Raw genomic sequence first — 17,361 nt, forward strand, 5'->3', positions numbered from 1 at the left:
ACCCAAAGGTTATAATCCTCTCCGCCAGGGGTCGCTTGGGGTCACGTGATGTGACTGATGCTTTGCCTGTGAAGTCCGTCTTCCAGTGATTAATTTGTGTCCAGAAGTCTCCAACAGATCCCACTTTCGGAAACCTGATTTGGATCTAGTTTTTGACCAATATGTGAGGCGAGTGTCGTCTGAAGTGACTAGTAATTCCCTCATACGGCCAGTCGATAAGATACTTGTTGGTTGAGCCAATTCCGTCCACGCCAAATTGACAAACTGTAATCATTGTCATTTTCACTTAGCGCATTTCCAAAGCCGTGATAATTGGAAGAGATTATGTGATCTATGACTCCAATATGAATATTTTGGCCACGGGAATGTGAAATGATTAATGGTTTGTTGGCTGAGTGCACTTATTGACCACATGGCCTCACTCAGTCAGCTCGGACAAGACCAAACTTGGGAATTTGTACATTCCACGTAGTCTTTTCATATAATATATACACACAGAAATATGATTAACCTTTTCACTTGAAATATGCTTGACAAGTTTTTACCTTTATATAGTGTATAAAAATATGTATCAACTTGGTAACATTATGGAACCGAACTACTCTCTTAGTTTGGCATTATTGCTACTATTGTCAGTTGTAGAACCCTCAAACAAACAAGTACCACCAAATCTGTTACATGCAAGTCGACACGTTTCTATAGAAAATTTAAAACTACAGAACCAGCTTTCAATATCTGATTCAATCTGAATCAAAAACTATGTAAATATTTTAAGAGACTCAACTTATTGTGACCTTTTCACAGGAGCATTTGTTTTATTTGTTAATAAACAACATCTCTCAACCAACCAGATATGGCTTATAGATATAAGCTGATCTAAGTCTTACAAAACACAGATATGGTGGATTGATCCGTGTGCACGAATAAATGGCGTATAATAAGTGAAAGTGAAAACCAATTCTTTGCTATTTAATCTAATCTAAAGTTTATTCCAATCATTCATGATGATGTAATGACACATTACTTTAGACAAAAGGATACTTTAAACCTGTGGTTTTCATATCTTAATTTGTAATTTAAAAAAAAAGTACATGGAAATAGCTTGAAACTACAGTTTTCCTGAGGAAGGGGTACCAACACCCACTTAAACAAACAAATAAACTGTTATGCACATACCCATAGCTGAAAGGTTACATGCCACATACATTATGTGATGACAGAGACAAGTGCCGAAACCGCATTTTTAAGATCGTAAACCTTTATTGGATATGCTTTAGACACTTGTGGATAAATCTGATTTATTGATCAACTTTTGACATATTTAAGAAGTGAAGTCCTCAATCGTATAGTAATCTGAAGGTGTATACTAATCTGAAGGTGTATAGTAATCTGAAGGTGTATGGTAATCTGAAGGTGTATGGGACATAAAGTACAAAAAGGTTATATGAAGACCTATTCTCATAAGTCTAATTCAGGATATCCGCTTTTATTGATGTTCCAGTGGCCAGTATCCCCATATATGCCATTGTACAAAAGTATATTTATACAGATCAACGGATGCTGCCAATAAAAAAGCAAATAAAACAGAGAAACTGAATGTTTTTGCCAAAACCGCAGATAAAATTATGACGGATTGCACTCTTTAGCTAAACTCCTTGCTCTGGCTTGACTTCGCCAGAATTAACTTCGTTACCGAAAGAAAACATAAAGTTAGTCGAGGCAAACGGAATAAAAGCTTGAATCGAATGATTTAAGTTCTTCATCACGGGTTCATTGCTGACTAAGGTTGTCTATCAGTGACATTTGTCATCCGTTTAAGTAGACTTGCCTGGTCTTTGGCTTCAACCAGTTATTTGTTCTGCAACATTAACTTTCATTCTAACACACATGCCAGTTAACCTACCACGACTTTTACTAGTTTTGATGTATGTCTTTTGAGCAGAAAGTTACAAACGGTCTATAATAAAGATAAGACCCGAATATCTGAAAGAGCATTTGTGATCAAGTATATGTTTGCACAAAAAAGTCAACCGATCATAATCTAAAAGCTAATGATTTTGATCGGGCTCATAAAAGGCCATGGTACTTATTTACATTATTTGATTGTCTGTTGAGCGTTTGGGTTGTTCTTCACTTTTAAAGACTGCGATCAGCCTTAAATTAAGTAGAGTTCTCAATCACACCATTTCAACCTATCCTGAGTATCGTTTCGTACGTCAAATTCGTACACTAACGTTTAACGAGATGGACGTTCCGGGTCTATAAATGGACGTTCAGGGTATATAAATGGACGTTCCATGTCTAAAATCCTTAATTTTCACGGTTTGAGCATGCTTTTTCTTTAGACCCTTAGTTCATTCGACCGACCGACCGACCGATATTGTTCCACCGAATGAATTCCAGGTCAGAGATTGTATTTTAACTCGATAATTAGTTGGACAGTTTTTTGAAATCATGAAATCTATTTCACATGCCCGTGTCTTTTATACAGTTGATTCTCTCTGGATCTGCTGCGGCTTTGCATCAGGTGATGGTGTTTGTGAACCGCTTTCATATTTCGTAAAATAAATATATATCCATAAATCCCATCGATGAAGCCAAATTTCTAAAACTGATATCTAGCCATAGCTTCTTATCAGCATATAGGGTGAAACGAAAGCCAGCTTGATCAGATGTCAGTATATCCTTACCTGGCAGAGTGGGGCATGTCATGTCAAAGGATAATGACATGACCGAGGCTTGTATCATGGCCCATGCTGATATCATGACGGACACTGATATCATAACCCAGACCCGTATCATAGCGCATGCTGATATCATTACACAAACCTTCATCAAGACCCAGGCTGACATCACTATTAACGCTGATTTCATAACCCAGGCCTGTATCAAGTCTCATGTTGATATCATCACTAACACTATTATCATGACCCAAACCCGACTCGTGTCCAAAACACGAGACAGCAAGTCTCAAAAGGCTGGTATCACGACCCAGTCCTCTGTCCTATGCTGATTTCATGACCAAGGCTGGTATCACGAAATATAATATAACTAATGACGTTAGCTGGCAAGCGGTCACACGTAACCGGTGAAATACGGCTTCTTGTCAGTGTACCTCAGTCAGGCTTTTATTCTACATGTTCATGAAAATGCATAAATAGTAGCAATTTACACCCCCTATCACCATGACTTAAGCAGAATTAGGTAAAGAAAAATATGCAGTGATGTTAAATGCAATTTATTAGACGTCACTGGTCTAGAATTAGATCCTGATCTGTGTCATCTCCCATGGTGACACCATGACTAAAGCTGGTATCACAACCCAGGCCTGTATCATGTCTAATGCTGATATCATGATCAACTCTGATATCATGACACAGGATGATACTTTTATCCAGGTTAATATTGTTATGAAAAGTTTCCAGTGATTTAAAAAATATATGTATTTTTCTTTCTGCACGCGCCTGTGTGTGTTCTGTTTTTTTGGCATCTCTTTATTCCCGTCGACATCAATCATCTAAATCATAAAGCTAGACGCTTATTACACGTGTATCTGATATTTGTGCGATAATCATTTGCATAACGCTGATGTTGCGTTTTTTTAAAACAGTTTAACGCCATATCGCTATTTGTTCAGATATGCGATTCTTTGTAATTAGCATCAAATGGAATCTGTTTTCCCAACAGCCGACTCCAAAAGCAAACTCTTTTTGACAAAGTGTCGTCGTTACTGGATACCGTTATCTATCTAAAACAAACACCGAGAAAAGCGCGCTGATCAATTTAGACGGAATCCTTGTGACGGGCGTATTTAATCATAATAGACTGGTTACCGCCGCTTTGAGCCGTATTCATCAAAATGTATGGCCAAACATAAGGAGAGAGTGTCTAATACACTCACAATGTGATTTACCGCCGATAAACGGAGCAATAATTACAAAATGGAGTAATTTGACGCTCAGGTTCCGATAACTCATTTCCTGGCTGACCTCCGGGTTATATCCTCTCCGCTAGGGGTCGCTGTAGGTCGCTCAGTGTGATTGATGCAGCGGCCACGAGGCCAGTTTTAAGCGGATAATTTGTATCAAGAATTCCAAACAGTTGCCGATTTTCAGAATGCGTTCTTAATATGACAAACTCTTTCTCGACGTGGTTTCTACAGTCTGCACGGACTACAAAGTAACACCGACCAGTCCCTCGCTAGCGACGGAAGTTTTGCTGGATAGTTTTTTTGGTTCGTCACATTGACGAAAAGGAAATCAAACTACTGAACGAGGTTAACAAAACTCACAACCTACTCTTTTAGTCCCAACAGCGATATCCACCGCCAAATCTCAAAGCTTGTTTGACTGATCTTAATCAGCTCTCACTGGACACGTCGGCTGCAGCTTTATACCTATGGATGTTTGTCAGTTGCCTGACTCTGATTTCCTCTATCCATAAGTTTGACCACCAAGTTCAAAGTCTTGAGAACGCTTTAAACTCGAATCAGTAAAAAAATCACAGCAGTTTTATATCTCTGTAAAAGTTTTAAAAATTTATCGCGAAACAGTTTGAATTTTGGATTTTGTAAATTACTTGGACCAACGCGATCTTCCAAAAAAACCGGACCTGTAAGTCACGCTCAAAGTTCGGCTTGGCTAAGCTCAGGCTCAGAGTCAGAATAGCTTTTCCAGTGAAGTAACATGTTTGGAGACAGGCAATATAGACGCTAATGTAAGAATGAAGGAATAATTGTGGCGTAATATGACCTAAATATTGCAGCCATATCGAGACCATATGTTTGAACAAGGAGGGTAAATGGACCAAAGGTAGATTGCTGCAAACTGCACTTTTAGCTGATGCACATAAGACGAATAATGTGAGTATGCCATATAAAGCATCATGACATGTCAAATGCATTTCTGTCCACATAATTGATTGTTGAGGCCTATGCTCTAGCAATACACAAAAGGGTTTTTCCATGAAGCAGTTAATGGTTAGATTTCTTCAAATGTGACATTTCACATTTTTAAGGAAACCATAATTCATGGAGATGCTATCAGTATCCAATTGCCTTTTCATGAATTTCATATCTATGACAAAATGATCTTTCATATATCACCAAATGTCGACATCGATATATTGTCTTTTTATTATGATTTTCTGGTCGGAGATGTCAGGCATGTCTTACCAGTATAACGCCAATAAAACCTTCCCAAGGTCTCCTTTCCTGCCAGTTGCTGATTGCCTTCTAATGTAAAACATCATATTGAAGGATTTGTCGACAGTTTCTCTTTTTTACAATCTAAAGTCTAAATGAAGCCCTTTGAGAAGATCACTTAAGAGATATGAATGATTTAACAGTCTTGTCTTAGCAATCAATCAGTATTTGCCAGATTGAACAAGCTGTTTACACAAGCATTAAGCGATGTAATTCCAAGGATTTTACAGCCAAAAACCGTCAGCATATTTTTAAAGTTTCATACTGACAGCTCAAACATTGACACTGATCTCCTTTATGAGAACATATGACATATAAATCTGAGGAAAAATGCTATTTATTCTTATAATCTCTTGCATTTCACTGTCAGCAAAATGACAGCAAATATTTGTTTAAATGGTGGGTTTTTATATCGATATTTAATAGCATAAATTAAATTTCTCTTTAAGGTAGAGGCAGTTAGTTCTGCAGCCATTCGTGCGAGGTAAAACTGGCCACTTATTAGACAATCTAATGACTTTGTGACTGTTGTACGTTGTACAACTGTACAGTACAGAAGGCCTTGGTTCCATCCCAGACGGAATCTTTGTAATTCCCATCACTGTTCTCTGTGACCGATCCCTAAGTCAAAATTCGTTTATGAAATGGGCCCATGCCTTGGTAAAATGTCTTCTACAGCGGTTGTGAGGCCGCTTTGTTGGTCTTACATGAAGTTTTAGGGAGATCAAGGGCCAGTTGTTCAATAGTGTATTAAAGTTAATCCAGGCTTAAATCTTAATAGGCCTGCCACTCTAAATCCTAATACAAAGCAAATAGCACTTTAGTCTGGACTAACGTTAATAAGGGGCTGAAGTCCTGACACATTTTTGAATAACTGGGCCCAGTAGACTTTGAGCTCTCTTTTCGGGATAAAATCTTTCTGTCATATATTCATCAGTTATGTTTGCCAGATGTGTGGTTTAACCCAAGCACACAGGCTACCTCAATCCATAAAAGTGTGTGGTATCGTATAAGTGAAACAGTGAAGAGGACGACCTTAAACGACTATCTAATACCTTATATAAATTATGCATTGCTATGTTTAACTGAGATTGATTTCAGACGTGTTTCATCAGAAGTATAATTGACAGACTTTCGTGTTAAATTGCCAAGTGGTAGTGCAGTAACGGTGGAGGTGGACTAGGCCGTGATGCAGTAACGGTGGTGAGAGGCGGTGAGAGGCAGTGCATTTATTTATTTATTTGACTAGTTTCTCAAGACCGTCAGTGCTGTAAGTATAAATCCCGAATATGGTTTTCAGTATTCAGGTTTAAAACCTCTGCTTATCAAAAATGCTCTTGTTCTAGCGAGAACTGTTTGCATAGATATACAATCAGTGACCCGCATTTAATCGCATAGGCGTGAGTATAAAGTATGTGCATATATTGATACCTCTTCCTGAGAATCTCTAGATACCAGGGGATAAGCATGCTGTATTCGCGAAACCATGAAATCTCGTAGCGATTAAAGCTGAGCTAGATTTGGTCGAATATCCCATAAACTTAATTCTTCATGAAGGTAAACAGAATGGCTTTTCTGGGGAAGATCAATGGCTGCTATTTCACAATATAACAATCGCCATATTTTCTATAATTTTGGAACTTTGACCTAATTATTGTCCTCTGAGTGATCCACATAAATGGAACAAGTGATAACCGTAACAATGGCTGTTCAGACTGTCACAGTGTGGTCGAAATAGAACCGGGATAATTTCGTGGCGTGATTCGATTTGCCGTAATAGAAGTTTCGGGGTATAATTCAAGGGACGCACACCCATCCATGTGAAAAACTATCAATTATAGGAAAATATTGACGAGCGAAGTAAGTCTGGTCGAAATTTTGGCCTGATAAGATATTTGCTGTCTTCCCCCTCGATATGGTGCTGGATTATTAGAGATATGAATTTCATTATTTTCTGAGAGATAAGATTAAACGAATTGGAGGGATTATGAGCGGAAGTACAGTGAATGCAGGTAGCGCCAAAGACCTTACTGGATGGCATATTTGTTTGTATCCGGTTGAAATTGCGCTATTTTTTTGTCTCCCGGTGTGAACAAGACGATTGCGAAATAATCAAGGTATAAGGAACGGAACTAACTTAAAACTTAAAATTGATTCGTGGATTGATTGAATGGATGTCACGTTATTCACTCTTCTATCCGTTATGATGAATACATATACGTAAGCTGTGATAACATTTGAAAGAACAAAGACTATATAGTTAAAATATAAAGAAAACCTGTGAAGTTATAAAAGAAAACTGACTTATCGTAGCCCGGCCGGCGATAAATGAAAATACCACAAGAATCGGAATTCCCCCAAAGCCATGTAAGCAACATTCCCAATGGGTGTCTTTCATCTCTTCTAAAATACAGCCGTCAAACTTTAATGGAGAATCCGTGTGCGGCTTCCTGGTGTTAGGAAGTTTACAGAGAGATATACTGGGATGGCGTGTTTAAGCTGACAGGCGTACGTGGTTGTAACAGTCGCATCGGTCATTTCGCTTAGATAACCACCTGCATAACCAACTGCGTTCAGGGAGCCAGCTGGTTTACGTTTCCACCCGATGCGGATAAACGTCAGCGGGTATTTGCGGTTAAAGCAAGCCACAGAGCTGTGGAAAATGCCACAGAAGGTGTTAGCAAATCGCCTTAAACTGAAGCAGATTGCCCAATCCGACAAAGCCTGATGGATACACAGGACAAGAGCAATGAAATATTGATGAGTATAAATGGCGCCTTCAGCGATGTTCGAGGGTATTGACGGAACAGTTGCAACCAACAAAGATTTTTATGAAACGCACAAGTTTCCAAAAGGCACCAAAGTTCGAATTTTTATTATAAGTATTTGGCGCGGCTGGGTTTTTGTTCTCGTTACATTTCATTATAACGCATGTTTACAGACGAAAACACTGTTGTGTAGGAATCTAGTGCAGACTGGAGTGCACATCTACGTCGGACCAATGTTTCACCTGCAGTAACCAGTAAAGTTTGATTGTGTTTATATAGAGTTTATGTACATTAAACGCACCTCTATGTTTCAAGATCCAATGTCTTTCCCGGGTGAAAATTGATTAGAGAATTAGTTGAGCTAAACTGAAGAATGAATTTACGAAGAAAATTTTAAATGGCAGAAATTTAAAATGGAAGACGTCTCAGAGATTTTGGGCTGGTGAACAGCGCTTGGAGAACGATATAGCCGCGGTTCTCTAAGAACAAGTCATCTGTTGTAGATTTGGGCTATGTCCAGTACACAGAGGGCTTCGGTGAAAAAATATTAAACCTTATTTCCATACATCCAGTGATATAAACAAAACTATATTGAATGAGAAAATCGTGAATCGTCTTGCTCAACACGTGCCGAAAATATATACTGTATCCCTTCTATAAGAACGGAGAACAATCCCTAAAGCCAACATTACACAACCTCCCTAGAAATTAGTACCTGACGTGGTTGCTACTGTTTCACGACAATTCAGCGTACAACGTTCAAGTACAATTGAAATTGACACTTTTCATGAAGCTATAGATGTTAAACATGTGGTACCGTTATTCTGTGACAATTGTAGTTATATTACCAAAACATCGTTCTGATACTGTTCTGTATTAAGCATCGGGCCATTTCGTTGGTTAATTCGTGATTCAAGACTATCGCACATGATTGGTGGCATTACAGCGCCTTGTAGACCATTTGGCAATATCAATAATTCAGGGATAAGTAGACGGATCGAGGGACGACTGGTCAAGACATATTTCCGGAGATGTGTTAAATATTGGACAAAGACATAGCGTTCTTGAGAAAGAGGAATGGTTTTCATTTCTGTTACACTATTTCTAAGTTCTAAACGATGTTCGCATCTAGAAGTCCCAAAGGTCCAAGTTAGCGCCTTGGAATACTGTTTACATCGTCTATACATGACGGATGAGTGGCTGAGGGTTAGAGAGTACGGAGAAATGATGGTTTCTCTCAGGCTCTCTGGCATACACCATGACAACCAGAGATTTCCAACACAAGACAGCCGCCTCAGCTCCAAATTCCCGGAATCTGTAGAGTGCCATCCAACAGCCCTCCAGAGACCTCAATACGCTCTCTATCAGTCTTTAAAGACGGTTTCTAAACGGAGACTGAATACGAAATCAAGTCCCCCGAGGACTGAGCATAATAAAGGGCGATTATTCAAACCATCTGAGACGGCGGCAAGATTGTAGTTGTTTTTCCTGTGTCCGAAGGCTCTTGAGGGAACGATGGTCTGATTCCCGGACCCGTCTGCTTGCACCAGGAAGGAAAGGAACTGATGAATTTAAGCCGAGAGATGAAGCCAAATAATCTCTCTGTTTTCTACGATTGTCGGTTTAGGTCCAAGGGGATGATTCGTTCGTAAAACAATTTCCAGATCGTAAACTGGACTCAGTTCCTGTGGGTCAGTGGCCGTATTAACGGGTGTTTAGTGAGCACCACTACACACCACCGGCATTAATGTTCATTAACGCCGACTTATCGGCTTACCTGGTCATTCCAAAAGCTTTTACACTCGTCAATATCTGCTTGGATCTCCATCAAAGAGCTTTGGCATCAGGAGACATGTACCACAGCAACTAGCTTGTCTCTTGTAATAGAAGAATAAACAAGGCGATAGACTTGGAGATAAGGAATAAGCCTCTCTTGACCTTCAGTGGGATATTTTATTCCAATGTTGGTACAAGATATACATTTTCGGATTTAAATTTGTATACGTTATCTTTCGTTATTCATCTTTTACATTGATGTCTAATTATCATAATTAAGAAGTGTCATGTTACAACGTTTAAAATCTCGTCTGGTATTGTTTTTATTAAAGTGGTTTCAGCTACAAAATAAATATAAAACATTAGTTTCCCTTCCCCTCTCGAACAAAGGCCGTGTTCATTTCTACATTACAATTATGGTTATTATATCACAATGAGCAGAATTAGCAGATATACATAATTTACAGTGCTCAAAACCTTTTATGGTATAATTTTGGAATAGTGGTTTAGACAACAAAATGAATATGAAATTTCAGCCTTGATCTCTGGCTGCAAAATTACCATGATGCAATGTTTGTATGTTAAATGTGATGACAGCACAGCTTTTTGAGTATTCCTATACAAGTGACGTCTAATAAATTGCAATTAACATCACTGCATTTTTTTTATCTAATTCTACATAAGCCATGGTGCTAGGGGCGTGTAGTTTGCCACTATTTAAGCATTTACATAAACAGTTCTATTAAGGCCCTATAGGTAAATTGACAATAAGTCATATTCGGCGGATACATGTACGTGTGACCAATTGCCAGTTATTACACTGTCGTCCCTGCTCTGGTTTTACTCTCTGTGCTGTACGTCTTTTATTATATTAAAATGTACTGGTATAGAGATTTATAAGATCGTAGGTAAGATGTAGTCCTCTCTTGTTTGCAATATTTAAACGCTGCTCTGCTTCTCAGTGAACTGCTATATTGAAAGTTTAAACCTGCGCCTCGCGTCATTATGTAGATTTCGTCTTTGGCTTTTCGTTGTTTTGAGTCTTTGCTCTCTACACCTTCTGTGCCCCAGTAGCCTTTGCCAAGGTTGAATGTCTTTGCCAAAGCGTGATGTTAACATGTGCCACGGTTTGCCAAGAAAGGCATCCCATGATCAAATAACCGCACAGTTGCTCCGCACGGTTCCTGCGCTACAACCGAGTTTTAGTACTGTCCTGATAAAACATCGTAATAGATTTATATGAGCGTGACCCAAGTCACCCAAGGGGCCGTATGGTTGCCACAAAAACTGTAACCGTGGAGCCTAAACGGCGCCGAATGTTTCAATTTTGACAGACGGGCTTGCAAATCGGAAATAATTCTGCAAGTTACAAACCGTGAAGAATTTGCGTTCTGTCAAAGTTATTACATAACAACGTGACTGGAATATGACATATATAAGTGCTACAGGGAATAAGTCAGTCGGCGGATTTGCAAAGATTATGTGTAATGTTTAATTTCGGTAAAGGTTTATGTGATAATATTGTGACATTAGAAATGTTTGCCCTATGACATTTAGCTTAGGTTAGGTCTTTTTGTATGACCGATACCATTTATTTACTTATTTATTTACACGAATATTTCACTTATCTAATGGAAGCTAGGTTTAGGGCTTGAAAAATTGTTCATGCAAAGTTTGGTGTATAATCCCGAGTATATGACAACAGTGATTCATATATATATATGCCATCTCTTTAAACACGTGCTACATTTCTTTTAGCCAGTCGCCTATATTCAGCTCTCAGTCAGTCATACTGGCTACCAAATTTGCCTTTAGTCAGTGACATGTAACAACACAAGCTCTACACATTGATATGTTGGATGTCCACATTATTACAAAGAAAGTGCAGTTAGAATACTTTTTTTTCAATTCATAATGTTAAACTGCATCAGCTTAGTTTCGACACCAAGAACTCATTGTCTCGGGTGATGTCATAATTATTCAAAAGCCAGTTGCATGCTGGACATGCGTGGAGAGTAATTTGTTCTACAATGGCTGCACCAAGAAGCGGTTAGAACAAACTCTTCATAATAACACACAACCTACACTGCTGTCTGAGAACATACTACATCGCTTTAATTTCCTAACATTCATCACTAAAACCATATTATTGTGAGTTAATATATTGTAGAAGATAAAATAAAAAATCATTTATTAAGGTTATACTACATTAAAACGAGTAAACGATTCAAATGTGGCAGTGTCAAAAACAATGTTTACCGTACTGTCCACAGCAGTTTAGGTAACTGGTGTCGTCCTCCGTCAAAACATGTTGAACCCCACTCATTGTCCAGCATATCACTGTTTCTTTTTTTAATAATTAGGACGTCACACGAGGAAATGGGTTCTTGCCGTCAAAACCGAGCTTATGCAGTTTAACATTATGAATTTGAAAAAGTGTTCCTACATCATTTTCCTTGCAAGAATATTGACTTCAAACATATCAACGTGTATGCGAGTATGACTAATTTTACAAAGAGCTGAACATGGGCGATTGACTGAAAGAAATAGACTATAGCAGTATAACAGACGAGACGCTCTAACTCATTTGGCCAGCGGGAGATCCCACATGCTGTATGTAAACAGTAAATGACCTAAAATTTCGCCCATGACTAAGTTGCACATTTTGTCTATCTCTGAGAGTTATATTGATCTTAGAAATGTGTTTTCAGGTTTGTTTGCATAGAATGAGGTTATCCAAGTAGAAAATGTAAGTTTCAGCAAAATAAATACATCATTACATTTATTTGCCACTAAAAATGTAGTTTTTGGGCGAAATGTTATGTCGTTTACCGTAGTTAGTATATAAACAATACTGGTGAACTTATCCAAAGAATAATACCGAAAATGAAGATCATAGTTGTCGTATTTGTCAGCTAACATATAAGTATCAAATAGGTTACTTTTTAGGTCACTTATTTGCATAATGTGCCTTAGCCTTGCTATTCTTTCACCAGTGACCTGTGCAAAAAAATGGACATATCATTTAATTTGGATAAATCACCGCATCAATTGCCTCATTCAATATAAAGCTGCTACATAACATCTCATTTCATGCAAACACGCATGTTGCACTGTTACAGTTAAGCATCACGTTGCTGGCATGACTATTCTCTAAGTGAGGTTCTTTGAAAGAAAAAACAATGAAATAGTGTTAAAAAACAATCAAATAAATAAATACAAAAAGAAATAACTAAACCGACCAATGGAAAAAGTTAGGATTTAGTAACGTTTTTGAAGATACTGGTATGCAATACCCGCTGACAGACGTTTTATTTCCTCAACATTGAAACCAGATTTCACTTATATGGCCTCTGTACGACTTCCTGTCCACAAGAAAATGAGTTATCCGAACCAGAGGGACAAATTGCTACATTCTGTAATTATTACTTCGTTTATTGACGGTAAATTGCATTATGGACGCATCAGTCACTCTCTCCTTATGCTTGATCATACATACTGATGAACGAAGCTAAGCGCCGCGAAAGATGCTTGTGATCCGCAATCTAAACTGAAACAAACCATTATAAAGAGGTTGATCCTTGTTAACTTGTTAACACGCATAACTGCACTTGAGGTATCCTTTCTAGCCAGACCAGATGATTGTGTTTAACATTACCTTGGCAGAAACTAAAGAGACAGCGATAATACGCAGTTCCCTTTCATGAGGTCCTGCCTTCTCCGCTGTACACACGGATGCCAAATCATTGGAGCAGTTAATCTTGAAATTCCGCGATTCTTTTTTCTGATTGTTCGTGAAATCCTTACTTTCTTTGCTGTAGACTGATGAAGAAAAGCTGAAGGAAGCGCGGTCATCACGCGAGCGCGACCCATGCGCCCTTTAAAAATGCGTCCGATCATCAAGAACAAAAACAACGCCATCTGTCTACATCAATAACAACACCGTTTCCCATAAATCTGCAAGTTGTTGCTAAAAAGAATAAATAAGTTTTCGTTTTACTATAGGACTTACCAGTCAGTTCTAACATTAGTTATGTTTGATTGCACTTAACAATTACAACACAAAATTAAACAAAAAATGTTTTTTCTTCATCGCTAGCGGAGAGACCCCTTGGAAACGATTTATCTGAAAACATAAACTATGGCTTTACTTGGGCTGAATTAAATGCAGTTAAATACTTACACCGTGTTCACTTACATGTTTACGACGACGGCCAGCATTATGGCTGGAGGAAAGCGGGCAGAGCCCGGGGGAAAACTACGACTATCCGCAGGTTGCTGCCTTTATACACCATATTAATTATGTTACTCTGATGTGAAATCGAGATTTCATTTTAAGTTTTTGAAAAATAATCTTAATCATTTAACTTGTGTGAAGTCTGCGCATGGATTAGTGACCCAAACACGATGTGTGAGATAACAGGGTTCTTTTGCTAGTGACACCAAAAGTGGTCCATAAAGTTTGTCTGGGGAGTAAAACATCTGGTTGCTTTATAGTCAATAAAAACGATAATCTAGAGGGAAAAATGGAAAGGCAATTACTGACATAGTTTTACTTGTTATTTTTACTTTATAGTTCTCTGCTTCCTAAACGAAACGGGCTTTTGCACCAACGTATAATTTTATCATGATATATAGTATAGTTATTAACGTTGTTTATATGAAGGCATATCCGGTTTATCCGTCAGTCAGTCAAAACGTTTATACAGATCAGATCAATCATGTACACACAAACACACTTATCCATCAATTGTGCCATCGATTGGTGCTTTGATCTTGATCAAAAGATCAAATGATCGGACTTATCCATCTCCAATGGAAATAACCAATCAAGTCGCAGAGATGTCTGATGAGAGTAATGATGTGCTGCATCTGATATCTTGGTGTTACACGGTAACGAGTGTACGGAGCCGAGTAGTGGAGGGTTGAGGGTTAATAATAAGTTATGGTCGAATTTAATGTCCAACCATTAATCACATTCCACCAGGCCCAAATATTCCCACTGCATCTGGAGATCTCAGAGGTTCTCCACATCATGTTGGCTTTTGATATCTGCTAAATGAAAATGACAATGATTACAGTTTGCCAGTTAAGCCTGGACAGAATTGGCTCAACCAACAAGAATCTTAGTGAAGAAATTACTTATTACAAAATTTCACTTAAGGGAATTACACATTACTCATCACCACACAAGTTTGTAAATCTGGATCAACAAAGATTGTCGTTTAAAAAATTCCGAAAACAATAAGAAGATTTTCTTATGATGTACCCGGGTCTTACAAAATGGGAAAAAGAAGACTATAAACGTATAGTTCATTCAATACCTATACAATTGTCTTCCATGCTTGTAATTGCACAAAATCCATCCTGCAACAAGGAGACACATTACATGCAGTCTAGGGAGTCCTAAGTCGCCATAAGACTGAAAAATTGTTAAGTACGACCTTAAATCCCAAGCACTCACACACTTGTAATTGTATAAGCTTGGTAGCGGGGGACTTCTCGACGCATAAAGAGTCGAACATGGTCAGTGATCTTGGCGCAGGTTTTGTGCTCTTGTCTAGTTCTTGTAAACACTGGCGAAGTTTAAGAAAAGAAAGTTCCTGGTATTTCACTCAAAAGAGTTTTATCACCCACGTATCTTCGTTGTCAGAAAACTTTGACCAGTTAATACTGAGTGCCGAAATGTCGGAAGTCGATCCACTGGGATGTTCCGCAGTCAAAGGCATGTCAAGAAAAGCCTTTTTGCAGATAACCGCTCTACACTTGTGTGTATTAATTGTGTTATATTATTGACAGAAGGCCGTGGTTATGCTACTATCACGACAGTCGTGTCTAAAAAGATGCTCCCTTATCGCCACTACGTGTGACGCTGAAAGAGCGCAGGCGTTAAGACGAAGGCCTATGTGTAAATTGGTAGCGACACATGACACGAATGGCGTGTCTTTTGTGGCCATGTTTGCGTGCGAGATCGGATGAAATTGTATAAATATGCCTTGATCTTGGTCCGCATGGATCCACTGTCGCCAGACTACTGTCATACTAAAACGACTCATTCGGTTTGGCGTTTGAAATTCTGGAGCCTTTACTAGCTATAATTGGTGAAACAGTTGGGCTTTGTATCTTTAAGTGGGTTTTGTGTGGCATGAATGTCGATCTTACCCGTCTATTTTTTCTGCTCAACACTTCACTACAGGAAAATAAGTGTGAATACATCGCACAACACACTTCAAATTATGCAGAAAGTACACCTTTAATGTTTCATCAGCTCTTGAGGCATCCAATACAGCTTGTAATAGTAAATTCACGAAGTTATGTCTAGATATCAAGACGTTTGTCGGGGTACACTATTTGATAAGCATAACAGCCTGTAGAAAAGTAGTGGGAAGAAAACAAGCGCAATTTTACATTATCTATGACATCCTACAAAAACTGATGTCATCTTATACTCAGGACCCTCGTTAAGTGAATGTTAACATTAAATACATAGGACATCAAAAATTTGACCGATATACAGACTAACAGACGGAGAGACAGGCAGGCAGACAGAAACAGTAAACCATAAAGCTGCGTGTTGCATGTTAAAATCCCTTCTGTAAGGTGGCGGGTTAGTGCTATTCAAATATTTTAACATTTTCTACTGATTTACAATAATTCAGGGGAGTTTCTAATGAAACTTTAAAGTAGTTTGAAGTATTTGACATATGTGGAAAAGGAAGTTAACCCAGAAAGAAAAACAGTTTACACAAAATTGATAAACTGACAAAGTTCGAAAAACAGCAAAGAACATTTTCTTCGCGGTATGAACGCTTTCTCCGCGGTATAAGCGTTTGGTCCACTGTGAAAACTTTTTCCGCGGTATAAACCTTTTCTACGCGGTGGAAACCTTTTTACCACGCCGTGGAAACCCACGTGGCACTTAGCCTTGATCTGAGATATTCGCCATCTTTGACAAACATAGGCTTCCTACAATGGTGATTTGAATATCTCAGATCGAGGCTAAGTGTCACGTGGGTTTCCTCGGTGTGGTAAAAAGGTTTTCACCGCGGAGAAAACGTTTACACCACGAAGAAAAGGTTTACACAGCGCAGAATAGGTTTATCACTGTTTTTCGAAGCTTTCAGTTGAATTTATCAGTCTTGTCCAAAATATTTTTGTATTTGGGATAATTCCCTTTTTCATATACTTTAAAATTTTTGTTCCTAATAACAAGCTTTCATTGGAAAAACCTTGAACCAGAGTAAATCATTAGAAAATGTTAAAAGTTTCGAATGGCACTAATTGATCACCGTACTTCTGTCTTCGGAGATGGACTGGTTCGATGCGTCTCTACAACACATCTACATGTCACGTAACGGTGAAGCCTGAGGTGGCACGTGGGAAAATCAATGCCTATATATAATGTTCAAAAGGCAAATCTCAGCCATACAATTGTGAAATTTAAGAAAAACAAATCGTCTATTTTGATAAATAACAATTTGATTTGACATATTAGAAAACCACATATATTATACTCATCGAAAATCAAATGCTACCGAGTGTGCCAATCAATGTTACATAACTAAGATAGCCCGAGTGTTCCAATCAATGTTACTAACTAGGATACCCCAAGAG

The sequence above is a fragment of the Liolophura sinensis genome, chromosome 1 (assembly GCF_032854445.1).
Source record: "Liolophura sinensis isolate JHLJ2023 chromosome 1, CUHK_Ljap_v2, whole genome shotgun sequence".
Classification (NCBI taxonomy): Eukaryota; Metazoa; Mollusca; class Polyplacophora; order Chitonida; family Chitonidae; genus Liolophura; species Liolophura sinensis.